Consider the following 13,532-nt stretch of genomic DNA (forward strand, 5'->3'; position numbering starts at 1 on the left):
GGGTGGTGTGTCACTGTCTTGTGGGGGGCGGGGGGTGGCAAAGAGGAAGAGGCCCTCTTCCGGGAACCAGGTGGCTGTTTCAGGAGCATGAGACTCTCTCTGCCCAACTGTCCCGCACAGAAGTGGTCTGGGGCAGAAAGGACAGCCTTCCCCGACACGGAGATCAGCAACGGCTAAATTTACCACTGAGGCTTTTGTGGAGCCAGATGGGCTTAGCCACGGTTATCCACACCTTGGCTGCAACCATCTGGATTCCTGCAATGTGCCTTACGTGGGGCTACCCTTGCAGTGTGTCCTGACATTGCAATTGTGGCAAGCTGCGGCAGCCGGGCTGCTGACCGGGGCAAGGTTCAGGGATCGTGGGGGATCTTCCCTCTCCCCTGCCAGCTGGCCGGCACTGAACTTTAAAGCCCTAAACGAAAGGAAGCGCCCCCTGAGAGACTGCTCCCTCCCTCCGTGCCAGACAAGGACTCAAACACGTGCCTTGTCTCTGTTACTTTGGGCTGACGTGTGCCAGCAAGAACATCGTCGCTCTCCTTAGGCTTGGTTGCCGCTTTGTAAGAAGAGAGAGATCTATAGATGTGTACGCCTGCTGAATGCAGCAAGAGAGCGAGAGAGCCTGGGATTCAGGGTGAAGATGGATAATCCAAAGGCTTCTTGCTTGTCGAGCGGACCCACTGCCTCCATACGAAGATAGGGGAAGGGTCTATTCTTGGTGTAGGAAAAAATAATTGGGGGAAACACCCCAGAACACTCTGCCATTTGGTCACCTCCACATCCTCCTTGATCGGCTGTGCTGTTTTACACCCTACTGTTCACCGGCATCTGGAAGGCCGACTATCTCTTCTGCTGCAGTTGGAAACAGCAGCAAACCGGGGCTTTTCCTGTCGGTTTCCCCCCACAATTCCCTCTTCTACTACGGTCCATCAAAGAGCATGCCAATGATCTGACAACAAAAACCATGTTCCACTTCTGGGCCAAAATAGTTTTGCAGAGGAGCCTAAGGGGTGCAAGACACACCTTGAACCCACCCACTCCGATGCTTTAGGGGCACTCTACTCATCTGGGAAGGAATGTGTTTAGAAATGGACCCCTCAGCCACTTTGGGTTATGGTGTATGCCCTGCCGGCACACAGCTGCCAACGCGCTTGCATGGAATGCATTGGGTCCTTGCCCCAAGTGAGTTCCCAGGTCTTAAGATTTTCACTGGATTTCTTGGAGCTTGGAGGGGGCAGCGATGCCTCCCCATCTGGATCCATACTTAGGTTTCGCCCACATGACAGCTTGGAGGGGGCAGTGATGCCTCCCCATCTGGATCCATACTTAGGTTTCGCCCACATGACAGCTTGGAGGGGGCAGTGATGCCTCCCCATCTGGATCCATACTTAGGTTTCGCCCACATGACAGGCGGCACTATGCAGAGGACCAGTGCCAGCTGCAATGCCGGGCACTCTAACCACTGAGCCTGCGTGTGTGTGCAAGAGAAGGTTAAAGGTTTCCTGCCAGGTTAGCACCACCACCACCCCGCCCTCCACCCTAGTAGAAGCCTCTACCTGGAAGCCCAGCCACACGGGGTGAGGGTTTCCTAGGGCAGAAGGAGGGGTACAGCTGCCCCTGAAGACCCAGCTTCTTTTGGGCTTAAGAGAGTAACGGCAGACCGAACACCCCTGAATTTGCCTCCTCTGCTGTGATGCCGCTGCATCTTGCATCAGACATACTGGGTTATTCTGCATTGTGTGAAAAAATATTGTCTTTCCCACCAAACATTACTTGGTGCCATCAGGGCAGAAAGGTGAGGCATATATTGAAATAATCATCCAAAGAATACTGCCTGTCTGCCAGCATCACACCAGCACAAAAAGGCCTGTTGGCCGAGGACCGATTCTGCACAGGGGTTTACGGCTCTTGAGTAAACAGGGCTCGGGAATGGATGTACGCTGAGGCTGACGTGCCACTGCAATGAAAGCCCACGTCCTGACAGTTTGATACATGAGCTGACATTTCACGGAATGGGCACCCATCGATTCTCAGAAGCCTTTGTGCTAGAAATCCAGTGAAAATCAACTGGAATAACCGTGAAAAAGGGGGCCACTGTTTGCCACAAGACCAGCCCCTCAGCCGACGCTCACAACTGACTGTGCATTACACCTTGCCCTTAGATCCAGGATGAAGATGCCCCTGAATAATAATAATAATAATAATAATAATTTTGTTGTTTATTCATTCAGTCGCTTCCGACTCTTCGTGACTTCATGGACCAGCCCACGCCAGAGCTTCCTGTCGGTCGTCAACACCCCCAGCTCCCCCAGGGACGAGTCCGTCACCTCTAGAATATCATCCATCCACCTTGCTCTTGGTCGGCCCCTCTTTAGTAGTAGTAGTAGTAGTAATAATAATAATAAATTAAATCTGTAGTAGTAGTAGTAGTAGTAATAATAATAATAAATTAAATCTGTAAGGCCATCAGATCAGTCAGGAAGTGCTTTAACTGCTATAATTTGCAGCTCTGGAAATAACCATCCTTTACCGCCACCTTTCCCCAAACTGGGGGGGCCTCCATGCTTGCAATAACCCCCAAAAGCCAAAGGGGGTCTGAGGTGCCTCCAAATCATGTGAAGGGCAGCTTGACAGACTCAGAGCACCAAGAGTGGGGAAGCGGCTCTCCATCCCCTTTGCAGCTTCAGGTCTGGGGTGGAAAGCCCAGGTGGAGGAGGAGGAGAGGAAGCCCCAGCTGGCCTCCCAGGCGAGAGACAGAGAACCTCTTTGCCAGCCCTTCCTGCTTGGGAGGAAGGACCAAGCCTGTGTAGAAAAAGAGCATGTTCTAAAAGCGTAACTACCACAACAACTGCCTGGCCCATACCCAAAATAAATGGAAGTGTCTACAGACAAACGCCGGCTCTTCGGCTTTGAAATGGAGATGAGCACCCCCCCCCTAGAGTCAGACACGACTGGACTTAATGTCATGGGAAACCTTTACCTTTACCTAAGGTGAAGTGTAACAATATTTGGCAAGGGCTTCAGATTGGCTCCGTCAAAAAGAAACAGAAAGAGTAATATTTGCAGCATGAGAACAAATACAAGCCACAAATGCCTTAAAACAGAAATTCAGAAAACTGGGAAAAGCAACACATGCCAACCATGCCAAGAGAAAGACAAGGCTGTTGACCACCCAATTAGGGGCTGTAGCAAGTTTGGCCTGATTAGGTTATGAGGCAAGATGTGGATTGGATACTCCAAGTGCTGGTGTGACCGTCATGTTGGAAACATGCTCCGGAAGGACCACATGAACCTTTTATGGGACTTGCAAATCCAGATGAACATCCAGAACACAACATGCCAGACACTGCAGTGGTTGAAAAAAAGCAAGTCTTACTTATAGATGCAGAAATGACAGCAGAGTAGCGCAAAAGGAAGTGAAAAGGATTGCAAAATATCAGGATTTAACAACTGAAATATAGAGATTATGGAATCAACTGGCCAAAGCTTTCCCCATAATTACTGGAGCATTACGATCTGTAACAGTAGAATGGTCAAATCAGCTGAAAAAAATTGTAATTATTCAACCCCACATCATTTAGCTTACCAAAAACAGCTTTGCTTAGAACTACATACATATCATGATGATATTTGGATAAAGTCTGAACTGATCCTAAAGCACCAGTGCTTCCTGAACGTTCTTCAGAAGAGAATACGTGAGGATGAGGATGATATTAGTCCTGTATAACTACTAGCAGCGGCGGCAGCATTGGTAAATGATGCACAAAACTGGCTTTCTCCCTCTATTTTAATCAGCCCTCGATCACAACTTTGTGTTCCTGTTTAGAAAAAAGAACCTGATCGAAGTTCCTTTCTGTAAATGGGGGGGAGGGGGTGTTCCTCAGGATGTTCCCAGGAAATAGAGAAGCCAAGAGATTGTCAGGAGGAACTGGATTAATATTAAGGATCAGGAAGGGAAAGGAGCAGCAAAAGTCTTGTTTTTTTCCCTTCCCTCTTTGCACAGTGGACAAACTTGACCTAAAAGTACACACACACACACACACACACACACCCTATTTGGCAAAACTCCACAGCAGTTTATATCAGTTAAATCAACGGTAGCACAGCAGCAAACCCTTGGAGCAGACTTAAGTGTTTCTACTAAGCCATCATGCGGTTGCTCACTTTTGACTTAGCAAATTGTCTGGGCAAGGCCCATGTGGTTTGTAAACCATAGTTTGTGGCTGTACAAAGCCTGCCATAAATCAAGGGTAAGCAAACCACAACTTAGCACAATGGGTGAACTTAATCACTGGCAAACTTGCTGCCCATCTTCTGCTGCCCCCCAAAGGAAAGTAGTCTCATTGAGGTCCTGAAGAGAGCTTTTTGTAGTAAAGATTTTTTTTTCCAAGGATGGTGTGTGTGTTTTTGGGTGTGTGTGTATCTGTACGGCTGCTTACAGATCCTGCATGGAGCACAGCTGGGTTCCCGGGTGGGCGAACCGTGAAGGAAGCCCCTCAGCCATGCAGTGCTCCACAGCAGGCCCACGGGATCAGCGAAGGCAGGGCCTCCCCTCAGGGCGTTATCCCGAGGCAACACCTGTTGGGGCATGATCCGTGCACACCCGCTTCCTGGTGGGGCCCATTTCCCTCCTGCAGAAGGACTGTACGTGGATGTGCCAGGAACACAGATCTCTTGGAAAACATAGAGGAAGGCAGCAGTTCCACCTTTACATTTTCCTTCTAAGTAAAGGTAAAGGTTTCCCTTGACATTAAGTCCAGTTGTGTCCGACTCTAGGGGGCGGTGCTCATCTTCGTTTCAAAGCCGAAGAGCCGGCGTTTGTCCGTAGACACTTCCGTGGTCATGTGGCCGGCATGACTACACGGAACGCCGTTACCTGCCTGCCGAAGCAGTACCTATTAATCTACTCACATTTGCATGTTTTCGAACTGCTAGGTTGGCAGGAGCTGGGACTAGCAACGGGAGCTCACCCTGTCACGCGGATTCGAACCGCCGACCTTCCGATCGGCAAGCTCAGCAGCTCAGCGGTTTAACGCGCAGCGCCACTGCGTCCCTATACATTTTTCTTCTACTTTGACCCAAAAAAGGCGAAAAGTGGAAAGCTGTAGAGCCAATGCCAAAATTCTGTATCAGACAAGGGTGTCCATAGGATGGGGTCAGAAGAGTTGAGGTGCTGGCTGGGGTGCTGCGACTGGAGCTGTGTCGTGTAACACCCCCAACAATGGACAGGGCTTCGATCACACCCTTGTGGCTGACATCTTGACATTCTTGACTGCGTCCTGTGGAGTCCCCGGGCAGCAGTGGTAAAAATTCCCCAACTCCTAAAGCCCCTCCTTCATACCCAACGTATTTAGGTGATCAGGGAGAGAATAGTACCGGATAATTATGGTCAATGCTAACCCTAAAGACTGAAAGCCCCTCCCTAGGGGGGCTTCTGGCCCAGGTCTGGATTATTTCTCCCCGGTGATTCTTAGGGTCCTTGGGAGGAGACGCCCAGGGCATTTCTTCAGTGATGAGCATCAGCCCAGCGATGGTTGGCTGGCGCTGAAAATTGTGGATGGGGATGCCCAGTGAGATCGAGTGTGAGCTGGTGGCAACTGCTGGGGGACTGGCCACCATGGAGACGCCCCCCCAATGCATGGCCGGCCTGCCCAGAAGCAGCCGAAGGGAACGTGGCGGGTGTGGCAGGGCAGCCCAGGGGAGGGGGCAGTTGAGCTGGGAGCATCAGCCTCCCCACCGAGGCACAGCTTACAACGTGGGGACTGGCTTTTCCAACCTTTCTCAATCATCGGCCTGTGCGAACAGTTTGGTCCCCCTGTTGTGAAACTCTCCCTGGCCTGGAGTGTGTGAAACGGGAGGTCTCCCCACGCTTCCTTTTGCACTAGCGGGCTTTGATTCAAGGCACAAAGAGCAGGACCGATTTCCCCCCTCCCAAGCTGGCATCTCCCCTCGCCACCAGCTGGCTTGGAGGCAGTTCTGGATGGCACACTGCTTGGCTGGCCGTTTCCCAGCACTTGCCTGGCGCTAATGTTTTTCCCTTTCCTGCTTCAGAGTCCAAAAGGCATTCAGGGAGAGCCAGAGTACGACTCTCCCTCCGACATTCAGAACAGCTCCTGGGAGGAGCTGGTGGCAGTTCTGGACAGGCACCAAGGAGCGTCCCAGGAAACTCAGCGAAGGCGGCAGAAGCCTTGTGGGAGGCACTGCCAAACAGCTGGCGGGCAGGCTGGTCCCTGACCTGGCTGTGTGTCTTCTGATCCGGGCGGCTTTACTCACGGCTCGACCTCCAGGGCTCGCTCTGCGCTAGACAGGAGAGCCGGCCTTACCACCCGACCAGTCTGGGCTTCCTCCAAAGCATCCAGAGGCCATGAGCCAATGGCAGGTCGGGGGTACCTCCATCGTGCAGTTTTTATTGGTACTTATGTGACTTCGGGCCCTCGCTCAGCATCAAAGCCATCAAGGTGGCGAATCAAAAGGAACGTGGCATGTTAGAACCGAGGTGGGTGCCTGCCACAGGAGCAGCAGCAGCAGCAGCGAAATCACCGCTTTCACTCATCGATGGAAAGCTCTCCTGGGCAAACCACACTACAGTCCCAATAGAAGGGAATCTCTGTGGCGCAGGGTTGAACTATGGGGTCCTTGGTGCTCTCTGAGCTTGGTGAGTTGCTGGCAGACATTTCATTGCCTGACCAGGCAACATCATCAGTGCTGGTGAGTGTGGGGGATTTGCTCCCAGCTTATATACAGTAGCTTGCCCTGCCGGTGTTGGTGGGGAGTGGTTTTCTCCTTCATAGTTCCTTGATTAGGGTATTGTTTTCACAACACATGGACAGACTCAGCCATAGTTTCAACTGGGAAACTGTGAGCATCTTAGACCAACTAAATCCAAAATGCGAGGGAATTCCTGGAAGCTTGGCACTCAGACAAAGCAGCCATCAACAGACACATAGAGATAAACCACATTTACACACCATTCAAAAGAGATGATAAAAAAGCTAAGAAGGAAACAAAAAGAGCAGAACACCAGCAGCCAAAATCCAGATAAGCAGGGATTAACAGCAGACAAACAATCAAGCAGAAAATAATACCCTAATCAAGGAACTACCAAGGAGGAAACCACTCCCCACCAACACAGGCAGGGCAAGCCACTGCATATAAACAAGGAGCAAACCCCACACTCACTAGCACTGATGCTTTTACCTAGTTGGGTAATGAAATGTCTGCCAGCCAATAACCAAGCTTGGAGAGCACCAAGAACTCCACACTAGAGTGCCTGGGAAATAATTTCTGTAGGAAATGATGATGATTTCATGAAGCTAGTTTGCTCTTGAGATGTTTTACTTCACCCAGAGTCTGGGATTGTTTCAGTAAATTTTCAGATGGCTTGAGATGAGGTTACTTTCCATTTGACAGCTCCCATCAGTAACTTTGGGATGGTTTCCCCCACCCCCAAATTAAGCGGGTTAAGATGTGGCTAGTATAAGGGGCTACCAGGAAATCTCAGGGCTGTAGGGTAGACTGGAAAGTGAGAACCTCCCAGGAGAAGGCAGGTTGCCTGAAAGACTCCATGGACATGTTTGACTCCAGGAGTCAAGCTTGACCACCCTTTCCCACTGCCCCTTTCCTCTTTCATCTTAGCAGAAAGAAACCCTTCAAAATACAAAGGATGAGTTGCTGCAGAATGCGTTTTGATGGCGGCACTCACTGCTCCCCACCTGGAAGCATCCTAGAAAGTGTCATGCAGCACCTGGGATCAGTGAGTTAAAACTCAAAAGAAAAGGAACTTGAAGGATTAGTCTGCTTCTATAGACCGGGAAAAAGCTGCTGTGTGTGAACCGGTGTTGGTGCAGGGGTTAATCAGGCTATGCAGGAATTGGCTTTACTGAGCAGGAATACCACAGTACTTTAACAGGATTGCACCAAATTCCATTTAATCTTGAAAGGAAACCCTTCTGTAATTCGTGAGAGCTGCAGATTTCTGTAAATAGAAAGTGCCCTCCAGATGATGCCCGTGACCAGCAGCTTTGCCCCAAACTCACAGAGGTGTAGCCTGAGAATTACTGCATGTGAGAAGGTCTACTTAGGAGGAAGGTGAGGGGGGAACAAGAAAAAGGGGGTCCCAACCTTGCTCCTTGCAAAACTGAGTGGGTTCCCCTAACAGCCGGATCGGGGCCAGGAACCTCCTGGAGTGCGGCTCCCAGGAACTACCCTCTCCCCTTAGCAAGCATCTCCCTGCATCTCCTGCCGCAGAATCGGTCCTTGAAACTTCCTGCTCCTCCCCCACCAAAGCTTCCTTTTGAATCATTTGCCAAAAGAAAAAGGTGGAAGAAAAGAAAAGGAAGAATTTACATGAATATTAGTCACTCGCAAACTTAGTCACATATATTCATACCACGCTACGCAATTGATTTGTTTTCATTTAAATTGGTTTACCCAACTTCAGAAGGGGAAAAGAAATGGAAAATGAAAGATCCACCAGACCAAATTCTTAACTCCTCCTCCACTGAAGACTCCTGGCAAAAGGAAGCTTGTTCAAAATGGCACAAAAGATCAAGCCGTCGTCTCCTTCTATGTCCACTTGTTGGCTACCATAGGAGCGTTCAATATCGCTTTCCTTTCTCCTCTTGCCATCTCCCCCCATGACTAAGATGTAGTTTTAAAAAATGGACATCTGCAAAACAACATGTATGTTTCAAAACGAAACTACCATCTGAGCCAATGTCTGTGGGTTGAGTCATGGCAACTGGATTTCCTTCTTTTTGGCTGAAATGTTTCGCTGCTTGTCCAAGCAGCTTCTTCAGTCTGGGCAAAGGTTAGTGAGGGGACCCCACATATGTCTTCCGGGATGGCTGCATTGTCCCTCCACCTGTTAACTGTGCCATGGAGGTGTGGATTGCTTTTGGGATGTCTTACTCCTAAATCCTTTGTTCATCTCCAAGTGGATCATTAAGTGTGGCCTTCTTGGTGGTCTTAAGAGTGGCCTACACCTGAATGGTCAACAGCCAACCATTCAGGTGTAGGGACAATGCAGCCACCCTGGAAGACATATATGGGGTCCCCTCACCAACCTTTGCCCAGACTGAAGAAGCTGCTTGGACAAGCAATGAAAAGTTTCAACCAAAAAGAAGGAAATCCAGTTGCCATGACTCAACCTACAGACAATTCCACCTGGATGACTGAGAATCTTCGTCGACATATCTGAGCCAACCTCCAGCCAAAAGGCATGGAGGGCCATCAGCTAGATGGTAAGTACTGTATATACAGTATGCATTATTCAGATCTGCATTGGGGTAGGTCTAAAGCAGTGTTTCTCAACCTTAGCCACTTCAAGCTGTGTGGACTGGCTGGGGAATTCTGAGAGTTGAAGTCCACAGAGCTTGAAGTGGCTAAGGTTGAGAAACACTGGTCTAAAGTTTCATTTGGGCATTAAAGGTGAGATTTTTGGGGTCTGGGAAAGAGGTGGGCCCAGAGGAACAACACAGAAGATGAGACTGAGTAAAATCTGTGACGTGCTCATTTCTGACTTATGGTGTCCTCATACTATCCCCCAGCCATCAATGAAATAGTGTAAAGCCTGTTCACATTACTGCTATTTTGGCTTGGGGATGGTTGGATGACTCAAGAAGATGCTATCAATCATTAGTTTGGAATAATGTACTAATTGATTTATTCTGTGGGCCGCCCAGTGTCGATGGGGGTCAGGCGGTGTCCAAGTGAATGACCAACCAACCAACCAACCAACCAACCTGTCTGTCTGGATCAACCAAAAATAGACAGCCATGCATGATGGGGGAGTTTCTCAATGTACAGGTAGTCCTCACTTAATGACCATTCGTTTAGTGATGGTTCAGACTTATGACCGTGCTAAAAAATCTTACAAGCAGTGCTCACACTTGCGACTGTCGCAGCATCCCATGGTCATATGATTGCCATTTTCAACCTTCCTGGCTGGCTTCTGGCAAGCAAAATTAAAGGGGAACCATGTGATTTGCTTAACGACCACGTGGTTTGCTTAATGACTGCAGTGATTTGCTTAATGACCACCGCAAAAAAGTTTGTAAAATTGGGTTGGATTTGCTTAATGACCACTTCACTTAGCAACCGAGATTCCAGTCTCAATTGAGGTCGTTAAGTGAGGACTGCCTGTACATCATTCCATCTAGAATTCACACCTTCAGACAAAAAATTGCAAAGTCATGGACACACTTGATGCAGCGACAACTCACAAGAAATCCAATTCGGCAGTTGGAAGATGTCTGGAAGAGAATCGCCCAGCCCTCCTCCCACCAAATATGCTGAAACTTGCATATTTGAGGCAGCCTTTTTAACAAGCTAACAAAAGGGAAAAGTTTGGATGGTTAAGGATCCTTGGCAAAACACACTTAACTTAAGGGTGGCTTTTGCAAAGCAATTAAACCAGCTCTTTGGTCTCCTTGGAATGCAGAACAGGAGATGCCCACAGAGCTGCCCAGCCTCTGGATCAGGGGCCAGCCAGGAGAGATGGACGCTCTCTCAAGAGTACTGTAACCAGATCCCTGCCGGAGCCTTCCACCACCCGCATAAGACTGCAACTCTCCTCCTCGCCAGCCAGCATGCCTACAGGAGGTGTAGTCCAGTCCACTGTGGGCACCAAACCAAGAAAGGGCACTTTGTGAATTTGACATGATTCATGCAATGGGCTGTGGGGCAAACCCAAACTGGTCCTTATCCATAGCAGGTAGGTAGCTAAGCCTAGCTCAGAACCTGATCCTAAGACTAGTCTATGGGACCGCTAGTTTCCTCACCATCAGAGGAAACCATCTTGACGTCCTATCTGGCCATTACCAATCGAGAGCCAAGTGGGAACTGCCCCAAGCAGAAGTGGCTTGTGGAAGAAAGGGGCCCAGAGACACGAGCCTTGAGTTTACTAATACGTGGGCATTTCTAAGCCAGCTGCAACTGCAACTCTGTCCCCCCCTCCCTCCTGGACTTCAGAAAACAGCTAAAGACCTGGTTCTGCTACCAGGCTTGGAGTGGGGACAGGAAGAGCCATTCTTGGGGCTGGTTGGTTGCCTAGTCCTACTGGGGCCGGTCTTATCCCCTTATGGGTGGAATTAAATCTACCATCATTTGGATTTGACTGTATTTTATATATTTACTGACGACTGGTATTATTTATGATTTTATTGACTTTTAAATTGTTTTTATTGTGAACTGCCCAGGGTCCCCCATGTGGGGGAGATGGGTGGTCATAGAAATATGATATAGATAGATAGATAGATAGATAGATAGATAGATAGATAGATAGATAGATAGATAGATAAACAGCTTCATTGCCTTCTACTTCTCTGAGCTCTTGTGTCTCTGAATGCCGGTGAGGTCTGTTTCCAGTCCAGCCTGGAGGGAGAATCTAGGAGAGAGTACTGCACTTTAGGTTCAAGGGACTGGTGATCATGGAGGAGCCGGGGATGAGTTTCGGCAAAGCCTGCACAACACTCTGGTGCGATGTGATCGGCGGGGGGCGGGGGGGAATTATTCTGCTAGGTACAGAAAAAATGACTAGGCTCTTGGGAGACTTGAGAATGAATGGAAACGGTGACAATTCTGTAACTATCTGTTTAGAAAAGGCTCTGTTTGCTTTGAAAACGTGGCTTAAGTGTAAATCTATTCATACGCATCTATGGTAATGGAAGAGACAGAAATTTAAAAATAAGATTGCTTTGACTGTTTACGATGAAAGAGTGAGGGCAGTAATAGGATAGAGGACAGAAGGACAACGAGAGGTTCCGAATGGGAAACAGGATGTTCTTTGGAAGCATCAAGGGTGGAGTGCTGGGGAAATGGTTATGAAGAAGAGGAAGGAATTGGAGGAACTGGAGTGGAAGTGGAACAACTGCAGGAGCGGGAAATAGGAGTCCAGTATGGAAAAGTAGCCGATTAATCTCGCAAAGGTGTGCATGAAAAGTGGGCGTCAGACAAAAGGGTTATGCTGCCGAATACCACAGAGGTGAGGGGAGTTGTCCCAGTGGGATGGGGGGGGGGAGTGGGGAAGGCTGTGGATGAGGGGAAAATGCACATGAAAGGGTGCTGCAAAGAATGAGGGCAATTGCATGATGTGCACAGAGAGTCAAGAGAGCTGCCAAACTCGTAGCCAAAGAGAGCAAAGACCAGCTAGGACTGAAAGAGGTGGAGAGGATGCCGGGTGGCTTTCAGGGAAATAAAAAGTTGTCATGGAAGTGAGTGAAGAGGAGCTAGACAGGCCCTCCTGCAGAGTGAGCAGAATGGAGAATGGAGTTATGAAAGGATTTGAGATAAAATTGAGGGGAGGGGATGCTAGGCAGAGCATTTGAGAGATCTGTACAGCCGTGATAATGATGTGTCCCAGGGTGGAGTAGAAACAAATGCTATAAATCTTGGCACTCAAGAAAAAATAATGGGAAGCCAGTCACTGATGCTGTGAAGACCGTGGAAAAAAGATAAGGCTGCGGGTGTTGATGCTGTCCCTCGGGAAAGGTTAAGATGTGGATGCGGTTTGCTTCCGCGGGAGCAGCGCACCTGGCTGACTGGGCAGGGTGACCACATCTGCACCTGACGGCTGGAAAATGGCATTTGTCCCTTCCCTCTGCAAAGAGAGAGGGGGCCAAGAGGGTGGGGGGCGTTGCCCTTTGCATCTGCCTGGGAAGGGCTTGGGCAGGGTTCTGGGCGGAGGGCAGGATTTGGGAAGGGCAGCACGGCTCTATGCTGTGCAGGGAATGTGTCCGCCCATTGCTTGCTCTTTAGCAGGTCGTTGTAAACATGTTAATATGAGCAAGGAAGTTTATGGCACATTTGGGAATTGGAGGAAATCTATAGTAAAGCAAATAGGCTTGAATTATGGAATGCGTTGTACGGTTATGGAGTTGGGTTGCTGAAGGACACAGTAAGAGCGGTGGGGGGTGGGCGTGACGTGATGGAATGGCTCAGCCCTGAGCAGGGAACAAAAGAAGGCCATTCAGCGACTCTTTGTGGTTTGCTGGATTTCTGGGTAAATGTACAAGGAATGCCTGCAGTGACATTAGAGGGGTGTTGGCCATGGCCATGAATGTGCATATCATTTTGTGTACAAATGATGCTGCGTTGTTGGCTGAGAAACTGAATGACTGGCAGCAGATTTTAGGTAGTCTCTGCCCCAGGCATTTGCGGGGGCGGGGGGCGGAGGGCAAAGAGGAAATGCATCTCCTGGCACCAACCTCATGACTTACGTACTTGCAGCTGATGTTGGGACACAGGGACAAAAGGCCAGAGTTCGTGCCATGACACTGCGATGCACATTTTGTCACTTGCTTCATTATCACAGTTTGCACGGGACACCTATGGATTGGATGACACAGTGAAGGGCATGGGCTTGGAAATTAACGTATTAAAGACCAAGACAGTTGCATTTGACAGGAAAACGAAGTGAAGGATTGCAAGTGATACATAAATGGCAAGAACTAGGGCAAAGAGATGAATTTGTGTGTCTTGGTAGATGTGCCTTGGGAAATGATGGAGAAAATGGAGAAACTTTAGGATATACAAAG

At 49.2% G+C, this 13,532-nt stretch overlaps 1 protein-coding gene across 2 annotated transcripts in view; it reads right to left on the minus strand.

Moving 5' to 3' along the window:
• The window catches only part of SHANK3 (SH3 and multiple ankyrin repeat domains 3), a 262,450-nt gene that overhangs the window by 207,445 nt on the left and 41,473 nt on the right, over positions 1–13,532 (minus strand). The gene's annotated exons all lie outside the window — the stretch shown is intronic.

This window comes from Candoia aspera, chromosome 7 (genome assembly GCF_035149785.1).
Source record: "Candoia aspera isolate rCanAsp1 chromosome 7, rCanAsp1.hap2, whole genome shotgun sequence".
Taxonomy (NCBI): domain Eukaryota; kingdom Metazoa; phylum Chordata; class Lepidosauria; order Squamata; family Boidae; genus Candoia; species Candoia aspera.